Raw genomic sequence first — 14,700 nt, 5'->3', positions numbered from 1 at the left:
CAATTGAGGATAAGACAATAATAGCAATGTTGTATTCAGGAGCGTTGCTTTAAATAATCCTTCTCCCTAATAGCTTTGCCCCTGGCGTCTGACAGGTGTTTACATTATTAAGTAAAAGCATTTAAACAGCAACCTCCTTGGTATAAGGGTGAAGGAGATTAAAATCCAAGCAGTGCTCCAGCTATTTAAATCAATGAGACTTGTCAGATCTGTAACACATGAGCTACTTAGAGGGCGCAGGCACCTATTGTTTTGGAGCTTCGACTAATATCTCAATATGCTCCCTCCCTCCAAGTCTAGCCAGGCCCTGGGATGCTCATTAAAGGCTGGTCTGACCACGGCCTCTTTCCCTGTGGAAGCAGCATTAACTAACTCTTGGCTAGATGCGTGGGAAATAGTTATGCTATTAGGGAGGATCAGAGCTTGAGTTGATTCCTGCTTAGAGAAATGACCTTGCACGGAATTCCAGCGGTTAAGTTCCTTAGCTAACCAGAAGCAGGGACCATAAACATTGCCACCCTCTTCTGCTAGGGGGCGCTAAACCAGGCTGCTTGGCTTTGCCCACAGCCATCCTTTCTTGAGTTGTGTTTTCCCAGTCGTTAGCTATGACACTGACAACTTCAGGTCCACCTGCAGCACTGAGGAACCAAGTTTCTGAAACTTAAAGCTCTCTCTTTTTTAAAGCTTCATGCTCTCATCATGAACAAGAAACTTCTCTCTTCCTTAGTAATCAAACTTAGATCTTTCATTTGTGTCAATGGAAGGGAAGTCTCCATGTAAGAAGAGCAGCTGGACCTTAAAGATCCAACTCTTATTCCTCAAGATTTATTGTCCCTTTGGACGTCTCTAGCTAATTTCTGCAGGTCCTACAAGGCTGGCTTCAGAGGGCACTGATTCATTATTAATTGAATTAATATTTATTTCATAATTAATTATTAATTCTCCAGTTCTAAGCAGGCGAACAGGGTGGGGGACACTTGAACCTTCTTTTAATTCCTTGGATTCACAGCTGAGCCAGGCTGGCCACAAAAGGAACTGCACACAGGTAGGGTTACAAGGCAAAGTTTACTTTTCTTCAATTTATGGCCCCATATGTCTGCCTGTCTGACTCATGGAATGTTGCCAGGTGGAGGGTTCCTGATGCCAAGCCTCATTTGTGGAAGTGCTGGTTCAGCAGAGGGTGAAGCACTTTCTTCCTGGGTGGTCTCAAGGTCTCTTTTCCTGGTGATTGACTTTGGGAAGTTCTTCCTGTCACAGAAAAGCCCTACTTCTATCCATAGCAGCAGGTGAGGCCACAGCCTTTAGTCTCTACATGACTTCTTTGTCAAAATGCAACATCAAAGGGTTCACAAGGAAAAGAGACCCATGCAAATAATCCCTGGCTGCTCACAGTGTCAGGACCAGCAGCACAAGTATCACCTGGGAGCCTATTAGAAATGCAGAATCTCAGGCCCCCAGCACTTTTGAAACAGAATTTGCATTTTAACAAGCTGCCCAGATAGTTTGTGTGCATGCTGCAGCTTGGGAAATAGTGATAGAGCAGAGAGACAGCCTTTTGTATACACTGTCTCTTTCCACCACAAGAAACAACTGCATTAAAGCTTGGTTCAAGGAAAAGTCCTGTGATGTCCCTGTCCTTTGGAGCTGAGGAATTAACATGGGCTCTGTGGGGTTTTTCTGGAGGATGGCAGAATTGTTGGGGATGCTTGAACTTCTGAAAATGTTTGAAGGGAGAAGGAATGTAACTAACCTTCTGCTCAGAGCAAAGCAATGAGACCGCATCATGGGTTGGAGACCACTGCACAAGTTACTTTGCTTATTTCTATAATTGTGGTCAGTACCTCTGCCATCTGCCATCTTCCTACAGCAGTGTGTAGGCCTCTAGGAGGCCTGGAGCAAGATCAGCACCCAGGTGGAGGCCTCTTAGAAGAAAAAACCCTGTCAAAGTGCAGGGGACTCCCAGACAATGCAACATTCATTTAGGCCAATCAATTCTGTCAAAAATTCATTCGATGAAAATAGTACCAAGTGGGTACTCAACTGCTTAGCCAATTTAGTCTCCACAGCAACTCTGAGGCTACAGGTAAATACAGTCTCAGGCACGGAAGGAAATCTGGTATTTATTCAGAGAGGCAGTAGATATCCCTCTGTCCCTGACTTGCTAGCTGTGTGACCCAAGGCAAGTTACTTACCTTCCCCAACCAGTAGCTTCTCCATTTTAAAATGGGTTATCAGAAGGTACTGATCTTCTGGGTGTGTTGTAAATGCCAAGCTCACTATTCATTCTAGGCCAGGCATGGTGGCTCATGCCTGTAATCCCAGCACTTTGGGAGGCCCAAGCAAGGAGATTGCTTGAGCCCAGGAGTTTGAGACCAGCCTAGGAAACATAGTGAAACCCAGTCCCAGCAAAAAATAAAAAAAAAATTAGCTGAGTGTGGTGGTGCATGCTTGTAGTCACAGCTACTTAGGAGGATGAAGTAGGAGAATCACTTGAGCCCAAGAGCTCAAGGCTGCAGTAAGCCATGATTGTGCCATTACACTCCAGCCTGGGTGACAGAGCAAGACTCCGTTTAAAAAAAAAAAAAGCACCCTGTAATGCTATTACTCACATGTAAAGTCTTCTCTATAGGAGGTAAGAATGATATTTCAGGAGTGTAAAGAATCTTGACATCACCTTATGGAAAGGGGATGAAAAAGAAGATGAAAAAGGCTTGTTTTCATTTTGCCAGAGTCATGGATTCCAGTTCCAGGTCTGTTTTGCATCACCATAGTCCCAAACAAGTGTAACATCCAGAGCCCAGGAGGAATTCTGGATGAAATATCAGCCAGGAGCAGGAGTGTGACAGCTGTAGGTCACTTGGGCCATAAAGTTAGTTAATGGGGAAGACAGATGAATGAGTGTATTGCGGCAACATATCAGAAGGTCTGAGGCGTAAATAGTGTTGGAAAATAATAAGACAGTTGGTTCTTGAGGATCAACATTGCAGGGAAGGAGAAATGCACAACAAAAGACCATGTTGTGGTTTTGGATGGTGGCCGGGGATGCACATTCACTGCCCCTCCCCTCTTCAACCCCACTCTCCACATCCCGTGACCTGGTGGGATGCCAGTGGTCATGAGATCCCATCACATACAGGAGTTTCAACAGTCACTAACAAGCTTGTAAAGAACAGGTACTTTCTAAGGAATATTCACTCTTGCAGCTGTATTCCTAGGGCTTAAATAGCACACTGTTTTCCACTGACAAATGATTTCGGGTAGGGAGATCTCATGAACTTGTACTAATGGCAGACACATTTGAATTTCTTTTTTATTCTGAAAGTTAACTGCTGAAAGCAAATGTGAAAAAAAAATTATCTCCCTCTGTTTTATCTCTGGGAGAAGATAAAAATACGAGGTGTTTTAATTTGGCAGTGATCTGGGCGCCTTCCGCTGGCCTGTTTTTCTTTTGCGAAGAGCTCCCACTTTCGGGACTGCCGTTTCTTTGATCTTATATTCTCTCTGTGTTCAGGTACCCCTTTGTGCCTACCTGAATCGTGTGTAACAAATCATCTTAATTACTTCAGGCCTGGCTTCCTCCTCCAGTTCTCATTTTCTGAAATTCCTGCGATGGTTACCAGATAAATCAGTGTGGGGCTCCAGCCCTTGGAAACAGCACGGAGGCACCAGCAGCAGCCAGAGGAATTTCAAAGTTAGTTAAAAGGCACAGGAGGAGTGAGGGAATTGATTGAGAACCTCCCTACCCACCCTGATTTTCAGCCTGGAGAGTTAGTGCTGCCTGTACTCCAATTCCACGTGCTTTGCGGGGCTCAGCCCTCACACTTTTCCCCGTAGAAGAGAGAATAATTAATGCCGTGACTCCTTGGCGTGGTAGCTAGAGCCCTGCTGTCATCAGCAGTGCCCCAAACGCAGTAGGAACACGTACCGTATTTCAAAGCCCAGGCAGGCAGAGAAGGGGGTAGGAACTGGCGGCGCGCTGTGACCTGCGGGAGCTCCCCGGCGCAGCCAGCAGGAGGCCCAAGCTAGGCGGAGAGAGGGTCGTGGGGAAGCCGGCCTTTCCCGGGACTCGTCACTGGGTTGGAACTGGCCCGCTTGAGTGGCTCCGGTTCCAGGAAGGCCGGGTGGCGTGGGGCTGTGTTTTAAGTGGCCGTTTGTAAGAAGAACCTCTGGCGGAGAGGTGCTGAGGCAGGCTGGGCTGTGATCCTGCACGCCAGGCGGCCTAAGGGGAGGTAATTGGGAACCGCGAGCTGACACTGCGGAAAAACCAAACACCGCATATTCTCACTCATAGGTGGGAATTGAACAATGAGAACACATGGACACAGGAAGGGAAACATCACACTCTGGGGACTGTTGTGGGGTGGGGGGAGGGGGGAGGGATAGCATTAGGAGATAAACCTAATGCTAAATGACGAGTTAATGGGTGCAGCACACCAGCATAGCACATATATACATATGTAACTAACCTGCACATTGTGCACATGTACCCTAAAACTTAAAGTATAATAATAATAATAAAAAGAAATTGGTATTTACTAAGAAAAAAAGTGAGAGTTCTGTGTAGGCCTTTGAAAAACACAAATCTGTTACTTGGGGAGACATTCCAGTTTAAGTATTATATCTGACAAAGTCCTAAATTATGTTTAAACTATGGTTATGAATTTTACTAGGAAAGGAAGAATTTTTATAGCAAACAAATTACAGGAATTTCAAAGACCGAAAAGAAAAAAAAGAAAAAAAAGAAAATGTAAGCCGCGCAGCCGCATCAACGCCTTCCTGACAGCGGTGTCTGTTAGTCCACGGCGTCCCCTCCTAAGGGGAGTTGCGAAAGACCCATTCCGGAGGCATTTCACGGGGCCCTGTAACACCCGGGCGAGTGAGCTACTGAGAATTGCATGGCTCCTTCTGGGGCCAGGCGGTCCTAGGAGAGCCGGCTGGGAGGCCGATTGCTTGGACGTCCCCCGCCCGCCCCCCCAACTCTGCGTGCGGCGACGTTGGGAGGTCCCGTTAGAAGCTCCTTGGGCGGGATCTGTCCACCATGCCGCGGCGCGGAGTGGGAGAGGTTTCGGTCTCTGCCAAGGGAAGGTGCTGTTGAGTGCATCGCCGTGAATACGACGCAGCACATCCTACAGCCCCTGTGGATATGTGGATGCTGTGGGGGCCTGTTGGGTCCGATAGAAATTTCAAAATCAAAATTTTTCACCATCCTCGTTGGGTGATGGTTTGTAGAATATTTTTGAGGGAGTCTTGTTTGAGGCGGACAGACTCACTCATCTGGTACACTCTTTTTCGAGAACATGGTGATAAAATAGGTTGGCTCTAACGAGAAGGTGTCATTCCGCCACTCCCTTTCCCAAGAGGGCTTCGAGGGACACTCAAGTGACCAGGATGTGGCTTATCCTGTGATAGCCATCTGAGAACGTTGTTCTCTGTTCTTTACCTGCTTCTGGTCAGAAAACATGGCCTGTGTTAGGCACCCTAGGGGATAAAGTGAATTAGACCTGGACCTGACTCCAGTTTTTTCTTTTAAAACTCACTCGTTTTTTCTTCAAAAAATAACTCCCCGGGTGTTTCTAATGTACAGCTGTTTTTTGTTGGGAATTACTACATTAAATTACCTCGAAGACTCTTCTCATTTCAGATATTTTTTGGTTTCCTAATTGTTTGTCTAAAATTTTTAATTATTTTTATTTTTATTTTTTTATTTTTTTGCAGAGGTGAGGCCTCCCTATGTCGCCCAGGCTAGTCTCGAACTCCTGGGCTTAAGCGATCCTGCCACTTCAGCTTCCCAAAGTGTTGGGATTACAGGCCTGAGTCACTGTGCCAGCTTCCCCTAGTTCTTGAGCTCTTCTAGGGCCACTAGATTCTCTTTCACCAGCATGAAGTAGGATCATTTTAGTTAGGGTCAAATTATAACCTTAAATCCCAAGTGACACTGTTCTTTTGTGACCACTAACCCCCCAAAAGATTTTTTTTTTCTGATTTCAAAACTTCTTCTCCTAAATCATCCTGTAAATTTTACTGAACCTCTACTGCATGCCAGAGGCCCCATTCTAGGCATTGGGGAAAAATACAGTGGTGCAGACAAGGAGCCTGTTCTCATGGAGCTTACATTCTAGAATCGGATCCAGATCGTTATGAATTTCCCCTTTATTTTGTTTTAGTCTCTTTCTTAAACTTTCAACTGTATTCTTCTGGTTACTTAATCCCAGTTCATCCTAGGGCAGAAACATAAATTAAGTCCACTTTTATACTTGGTATTACGCACTGAATGTTTTTGTCCCTTTCAAATTCATATGTTGAAATCGAATCCCTAATGTGATGGTATTTGGAGGTGAGGCCTTTGGGAGGTAATCAGGTCATGAGGAAAGAACCCTCATGAATGGAATTAGTGCCTTTTAGAAAGAGGCAGGAGAGCTAGCTCATCTGCTTGCCACCTTGGGAGGATACAACACGAAGTTGGCAGTTTGCAACCTGGAAGAGAGTCCTCGCCAGCACCTGACCATGCTGGCACCCTGATCGCTGACTTTCAGCCTCCAGAATTATGGGAAATTTCTGTTATTTATAAGTCACCCAGTCTATACTACTTTATTATAGCAGCTGGAACTAAGACACTTGTTTATCCTTCATCTGTAGGAAAATGCTAAATCAGATAATGGCAACCACTGTGAACTATATTATCTCTAGGGTATTATGGGGTCTCCATGGCAGGTGAGAGAAATATCTTTTTATAACTAAAAATGTTGAGCACTCTAACCATTTGGATGCATATTTTTTACTCTCTGTATTTAAAAGTTAAGTCTCATTTTCTACTTGTAGTTGACATCTGTTGTTATCATTTACTTCTCTGTTACATGCTGGGAGGATACATTCCCTAGTCTTCCATTTTTGTGTGTAAGGACTTTTTCAGAAAATACTCCTAGCTCCTTGGTTTCCTGTATCCCCCTTTTCCCTTCCCCTCAAGGGAGGAAGAGTGAGCTACCTGATGGGTGAGTTTGGGTGCAGTGGCTGAGCATGTGACTCTCAGCCCCTTTCGATTTTCTCTTTGTCACCTACAAGTGTGCAAACAGCTTTCTATGCTCTTCCATGCCATACATGACAGGAGCAGGCCCCCATGGGAGACTGCATGTCCGTGATGGGGGCAGGCCCATCTAATTCAGGAATTAGCAAGCTCATTTGGTTAACAGACCTAAAACCATGTTGTAAGGCTGACATTTTAAGGCTTTTCTACTTGGCTCCTGGGTCTTTCTCTCAACTGGCTCCAAACTAAGGTGGGGCATTGAGCTTTCTCAAACCCCAACAGTACCCATATCTCAATTCCCTAGAGAACCACCTTCTCCAGCTCATAGTAAGTTTGAATTAAGTGAAACTGACTCTACACATGAGACCCACAATTAGCTCCCCTTGGCTACAAGATTTGTTTAAGGATGAACATAGGGCCCAGTCAGATTAATGAATCACAGTGATGTTTTTCTCATTGAGGAACTCTTAATTTTATCTGCTGGACCTAAAGGAGAGTGTAGGGATTACAGCCATTGCTGCCATCCCATTACGACATGAAGCCAAGAGACGTAGAAAAATGCTCCTGATGCCATTGGTTGAGTTCAGGATTCAGCCACATCTGAAATGTATTCTACCCCTGGACTTTTCATCTTAAGTGAAACAATAAGTTCCCTTTGTGCTTAAGCTAGTTGGGTCAGTTTCCTACTGCTTGCAATGGTAAATGGATCATTCTTTATATTATTTTCACATTGTTAGTTTTAATTGATTTTAGATCACCACGGATCACCTCAATTACTCACGTTAGATCCCAGGAGCTAGAAGCGATTTTAGAAAGTGTTAATAGCAGGAGGATACTTAGGTTTTAACGTTGAGATGTTAATTATTTTAGGCACCTTTTATTACCTATTTACTTTGTCTATTTATTTGTTATTTTTTGGTAAACAAATCTGATGGGGTACTTGAGTATAGTAAGTCTTTAATCAAACTTTAACAATGCAATCAGTTCATTTTTTCCTTTTGATTAACTGGAGAAGAGCAACTCTTGTTCTTTAAAGTCATAATGATCATTATAAATATCCTCAAGGAAACAACAAACTCTTGAGGAAAGTTATTTCAGTTACATCCCAACATAAAAGACTGGAAATTTTTTACCAAGAATTCTGGTAGAGGTGTAATATAACCAGGAGAGTGTTGTGCTTTGGATGGACAACGAGAAGAGAGAAGGGCATTCTGGGAATGGGGAAGAAAACCAGTGGAGTTAAGAGTGAGGCACATTCATAGCTGCTGAGGTGGAGATGGCAAGCTGTCCAAAAAAAAAAAAAAAATGTGAGCTTTCCCTTTCTTTTTTCATAGAATTGCTGCTGGGAGGTGGCTGCTCATCCAGGGACTATATTTTTCAACATTCTTTGCATCTAGATATGGTCACGTGACTTGTTCTCACCAGTGAAATGTGAGTGGAAGTTACTTCTATGCCAAGGCTTTTAAAAAGTAGCCTACTTTCCTGGTACGTTTCCTCCTTTCATCCCTACATCGTCCTTCTAGTGGTTAGTAGGGGCATAAACTCAAAGAAGCTTGGCTTTCTGAATCACTGAATGAGAGAAAACTTGCTTTGATTTTTTTTTTTTTTCAAGAGACAGGGTCTTGCTGTGTCACCCAGGTTGGAATGCAGTGGAGTGACTGTAGCTTACTGCAGCCTCGTACTCCTGGGCTCAAGTGATCCTTCTGCCTAGGCCTCCCAAAGGTGCTAGGATTACAGGCATGAGCCATCACGCCCAGACTGGACTGTTTTGTGAAAGGGAAATAAAGTTCTATTGTGTTTGGCCACTGTATTAGGCTGTTCTTGCATTGCCATAAAGAAATACCTGAGACTGGGTAATTTATAAGAAAAGAGATTTAATTGGCTCATGGTTCTGCAGGCTGTACAGGAAGTATGACACTGGCATCTGCTTCTGGGGAGGCCTCAGGAAGCTTTCCCTTGTGGCAAAAGGTGAAGCAGAAGTAGGCATTTCACATAGAGAAAGCAGGAGCAAGCCAGAAAGAGAGAGAGGCAGGGGGAGATGCCACACACTTTTAAACAACCAGATCTCTTGAGAACTCACTCACTATCACACGGACAGCACTAAGCCATGAGGGATCCACCCCCATGATCCAAACACCTCCCACCAGTCCCCAACACTAGCAGTGGGGATTACATTTCAACATGAGATTTGGGCAGGGACAAATATCCAAACAATATCAGCCAGTGTGCATTTACAGATATATTTGATACAAAAAGATCTCAGTGATTCTCAAAGTGTGGTTTCCAGACCAGGAACATCAGCCTCGCTGGAGACTTGTTAGACATGAAAATTCTCAGGCCCCACTCTTGACCTACTGAATCAGAATCTCGGATCCAGAGATCTGTGTATCTGACAAGCCCTCCAGGTGGTCCTAATGCACACTCAAGTTTGAGGACCACTGCCTTGTGCCATCCCTACCAACTTCATCACCGCTCTAACTGATCAGTAGACATGGGTTGTTTCTCTCCTCACCTTTGCCTTTTCTTGATTAAACTCTCAAAGTATCTAAAGTTTCTGAGCTTCATTAGCAATGGTGCTGAAAGTTAAGGATAATGTTGAAAAATCTTGTGCATGAGGGAAGACATTTGGTGAGTTTGAAGTTCTGATGAATTTTGAGAAAAAGAAACATCCTGAAAGCTTAAGATAGCTTAAGAACAACTTTTGTTCAGTTCTAAACATTAGCACTTTTTATAAAAGGGCATATATCCTACCTAGAACAGGGGTCACAACCCAGATGCCCCCCAGGTAATCTAATCCAGGGGAGTGGGCTGAGTGGAGGGCAGCGAACAGTATGAAGCAACAGCTGATTGTTAAGAGTGTGGGCCCAGTGACTTCAGGTCTAAACATTATTAAAAAGAACTGCAGATTTGCATTTTCATTTTACATCTTCTGGTTTGTAAATGTTAACTCACATTACAAAAAATCCAAATCCAAGAAACAAAACCAAAAATTTTGTATGGGTCGAACATGCCTGAGTGTTTAATTTGGCCCCTGGGCTGCCAGTTTTACAACCTTTGTCTGGAAGTACCAGGGAAGCAGTCAGGTTGCTAATGTCTCCTCTTACTCATTAGAAGGCAAAATAACTTTTACACAATGATGAGCTTCAAAAGAGAGACGAATAAGAGCTGTACAAAGTAGTTGCCAAGGTAACATCTTGCTGATCAGAAAGGGGCGACAATTGGGTTTTATGTAGACGCAGTGGAAGAATGAAACATAATCTTTCTCTGTCTTCTTTCTGTTTAAGATCAGTGTGGAAATGGATGTGGACGCGGTGCTGCTGCCTGAGATTAGCAGGAAGCAATTCTTTTCCCATTTGGAGAGACCCCGGTGAGACCTGATCAACTAGCAACATGCGGAAGTCACACCATTAAGTCTTCCAATTTGCTAGCAGCAAATCAATGAACTCTGATAGCTGCTGCCCTAAGCTAGCATCCAGGGAACTGTGGACAAGCTATTTGATACCTGAATTTTAGTGAAGGAAAGTTAAATTTTTTCTTAAAGCAGGGCGGGAGTGGGGTTGTGTGGGGAAGATTATATTAAGCAGTGAGAGAAGACAGATGGAGTTTTGTAGAAAGAGAGGTGGTTGTTTTAAATTGTATCTTAAATTTATTGTAGAGCTATTGGTAATTAGTGTTTTGTTGTTGTGTGTTTATACCAACCAATTAATAAGAAAGGCTTTTATTTTTATTTCATCAGTTGGAGCTGAACTTTATTTTTTATTATAAATATAAGGCATTATTCTAGGGCCTGGCAAACATAGGGCCTGGCAAACATAGGCAGCCCCTTTTTTTTCTGGGGAAGATTATACCTTGGTATGTTTTCACCACTGTGAGATGAAAATTTGAGAAGAGTGAGAGACAGATGCTTGCCTGAGGAGTTTTATTTTCCCTTTAATCCTTATCAAATATCCAGATATTACCTATATTGCCTTGATCTGCTGTCTGAAGGTGGGTTTCTTTGATTGTTTGAAGAATTCTGGGCACTAGAAGTGCTTACTTTGTGACGGGAGCAAATAACAAGGTGTTGCCCATGACATGGTCAAGCCTCTTCTTCAATTAGCTACCTATTTTGGGCATGTTTTCATAGAGATATATCTCATCCCTTTTAATAACTGCAGAATCTTGGACATTTAGAGGTCTCCAAATATTGGTTGTCATTTATGGTGTATCGTGTTTTTGTTATTATGATAACGTTGCAATAAATACCCTAGCAACCTATTTTTGCTTACAAGTAGAGTATTTTCGAAGAATAAATTCCTTCATGTGAACTGACGGGTCAAAATATAAAAGGATTAAAGTTTCAGTAGTTAGTTAATCGCCTTACAATGGAATTACAACAATTTATACTTCCACCAGTAATTCATGAACTCTGCCTTACTACATAATATTTCTAATCTTTCCCAATCTGATATGGAGAAAAATGTTTTATTATTCTATTTTTTTTTCACTAAAAGAGAGACTTTGAACACCCCTCCATATGTTTCAAAAACACTTGTAGACCAGGTGTGGTGGCTCACTCCTGTAATTCCAGCACTTTGGGAAGTGAGAAGATTGCTTGAGCCCAGGAGTTCGAGACCAACTTAGGCAACCAATCTAGACAAGGGAGACCTTGTCTTTACGAAAAAATGAAAACATTAACTGGGCATGGTGGTGTGTGCTGTGGTGCTAGCTGCTCAGGAGGCTGAAGATGGGAGGACTGCTTGAGCCTGGGAAGTTGAGGCTGCAGTGAGCTGTGTGATGGCACCACTGCACTCCAGCCTGGGCAACAGAGTGAGACCCTGTCTCAAAACAAAACAAAACAATACAAAACAAAACTTTTCTTTTTTCAGTGAATGTTTCTTTATAGATTTCAATTTCTAAAAATTGTTGGCACTTTTTTTGATTAACTGAAGAGCTCATTATATATTAAGAAATTTAGACTTTTTTTTTTTTTTGAGACAGAGTCTTGCTCTGTCGCCCAGGCTGGAGTGCATTGGTGCGATCTGGGCTCACTGCAACCTCTGTCTCCCAGGTTCAAGCAATTCTCCCCACTCAGCCTCCTGAGTACCTGGGATTGCAGGCACCTACCATCATGCCCGGCTAATTTTTGTATTTTTGTAGAGATAGGGTTTTACCATGTTGTTCAGGCTGGTCTTGAACTCCTGATCTCAGATGATCTACCCGCCACGGCTTCCCAAAGTGCTGGGATTACAGGTGTGAGCCGCCGCACTTGGCCCAAATTAGACTTTTTAAACCAACTTTTGAAGGTTGGTTTAAAAAAAATAAATGACTGGATCATGTTCTAACTACTCATAGTCTCAGCCAAACACAATTGCGGAAGGCCTAGCCAAAGGCTCTTTGCTCAGTGAAAGTCCCATGAATCTCAGGCACAGAGGATAGTCTGGAAAGACCTAACCTGCACATGCAAATCTGTTAAGAAAGATGAAGTCTTAGGCTTATATGGAGCTAAATAATTGCATGTTTAATGCAATGCCAGGGTACAGGTAATGGTGATTGGAGTTGGAGGGGTGATGTGTGTGGTGGGTGAGGAAGTCAGGGCTGAGTCCTAGGTGAGATCAATAAGGGTGATGTTTATTTATGCATCTGAGGGCTGGAACGCTCATGACAGGATTTATTTTCATTCTCTTTCAAGGAGAGCCATGCTGCCTTGCTGCTTCTTGCTCGTGTACACAGAGCACTTGGTGTCTTGCAAATCCCCTTTGACGCCGGTGCCTTTCCAGGCCAGTGCTTTGCTTGTGTTCAGAGGATGCATGCTCAGGCCCTACCAGACTATCTTAGGGATGAGAGGCAAATTTTGTTTCCAATGCTCTGTGTGGGCCCTCCATGGCATTTTCTTTCATTTTGGGTTCCATCCTGGCCTAAAGCTTCCCATTAAAGCTAATGGCCATTGGAGTTAACCCAAATTTTCTCCTTTGGTATTTATAAAAAGCAACACTGAAAAACCTTGAAATTAACTAACAATAAAAAAACCATTGATCGGTTCTTTCCTGGAGATGGTTCTTTCTTGTCAAATAGGCCACTTTGCAGACTGGAACTCACCCCAATCCTCAAATAGCCTAATATTTTTCACATGTGATTCCAGCAAATTGCTGTTTGCATTAACACCTTGGTGGGGACTCACTTAAGAGCTAGATTTGTTAGTGTATTTACTGACATTTTCACATGATGTTTTCAGCTGCCTGAATAATTGTAATATTCACCAGAAAAAAATCAAAGTAATGAAAGGTGCCTACAGTTATTCATATCTCAACATTGTAACCCTTAATTTCCTGCCTGAAGTGTGGTAAATTACTCATTTTTAAAGTCATCTCTAGCCACTGAGAGTTTATGGTGATGTATATAGATGTTTTGTAGATTCTAAAAAAAATCAATGACTATGAATATCACAGACTGTCAAAACAGCTGGTGTGATTATAAAATAATGAGATCAACTAAAGACATCAGCTCTCAGACATCCAAATTGTAAGAGGAAAATGAAGACGAGGAAGGGGAAAGTGAATTGCTTAATGTCTTGTGGGTACCAAATAATAGAGTCAGTATCTGCCCCTGCCATGCTGAAGATTTTGCACTGTTACTTACACCGATTCATTCCCCTTTTTGCAGGCTTTGTCAGGCCAGGAGATGGTTTTGCAGCAGCAGAAGACTATGAACTGGGCTTTGGGAGATAGGATCTCTGGTTGTATTCTGGCTATCCACACTCTGAAAGACGACCGTGACAGGTATTGTCATTATTGGTGGCTGAGTTTCTAGGTTAGCCAACCTATGGCAGATTGGGAAGACTTTATAATGCGAATAAACAGAAGAAAGTTTACTTGATCGAAAAAGATTTTTTCTCCTGGTGGAAACTGCAATTATTAGGGCAACTCTTTAAGTGTCCATCAATATTAGGATGCATTTTAACAGGTTAAGTACTCTTCTAACTGGGATGAATAGGGCATTGACAGGAAAATTAACATACAAGTTCTTATATCCTCCTTCCCTTATATCTGGTCATATAACCTAATGTGAATTTTTTATGCCTTTAAGTGCTGATATTATGGAAAAACCTTCTAAAACTGGATAAATATCATTTTCCAAGACTCAGATCAAATATCACATCTTTCTCTGATTTTCTTGATCCTTCCTGCCAAAAAGAAATAGCACCATATATACATTAGTATAATCTATTTGTAATTAACATAAAATTTCTCATTTTACAGAGAATTTGAGTATCCTACCAATATACCAACAAAAGGATGAAAGAAGATTTGGAGTCAAGGGAAAACAAGGGCAATAAAATAGATGCTTACCACCTGCTCTCATACAGTTGCTAGAAGAGGACTGCACATTTGGTTCTAAGTTTCTGGAAGATAAAGCAAAAATAGAAACACAACTCATTATAAAATTTTGGTGTATCCATAAAATAAAAACAAATGACCTGTTTGAGAAAACTCTTTCTGAGTTTGAGCTCTAAAAGGAACTTCTCTATGGAATCCTTAGAATATGAGAAGGCTGTGATATAGGGGAGAAACCCCTTGACATTCCTATATTGGGTTTAGGTCTAATTTCACTCAGTAGTTTTTAAATGTTACTCCTTGTAGACAGATGATGAGACGCCAAAGTACAGCTGAGTGAAAGTGGTTCCTCTGAAAACTAAAGGC

General features: G+C 42.6%; 1 long non-coding RNA gene across 1 annotated transcript; it reads left to right on the top strand.

Annotated features, from left to right (window-relative positions):
* The first annotated feature begins 4,833 nt into the window (after positions 1-4,833).
* LOC109026595 (uncharacterized) lies at positions 4,834-14,485 on the top strand. Its single transcript, XR_002005610.4, has 6 exons — positions 4,834-4,876; positions 6,637-6,711; positions 8,356-8,452; positions 10,306-10,388; positions 13,664-13,779; positions 14,260-14,485. It is a non-coding gene; the product is annotated as an uncharacterized lncRNA (long non-coding RNA).
* The last annotated feature ends 215 nt before the right edge of the window (positions 14,486-14,700 follow it).

Source organism: Gorilla gorilla, chromosome 3 (genome assembly GCF_029281585.2).
Source record: "Gorilla gorilla gorilla isolate KB3781 chromosome 3, NHGRI_mGorGor1-v2.1_pri, whole genome shotgun sequence".
In the NCBI taxonomy this organism is placed as follows: Eukaryota; Metazoa; Chordata; class Mammalia; order Primates; family Hominidae; genus Gorilla; species Gorilla gorilla.
The sequence above is the reverse complement of the archived record's forward strand: the minus strand, read 5'-3'. Positions and strand labels throughout refer to the sequence as shown.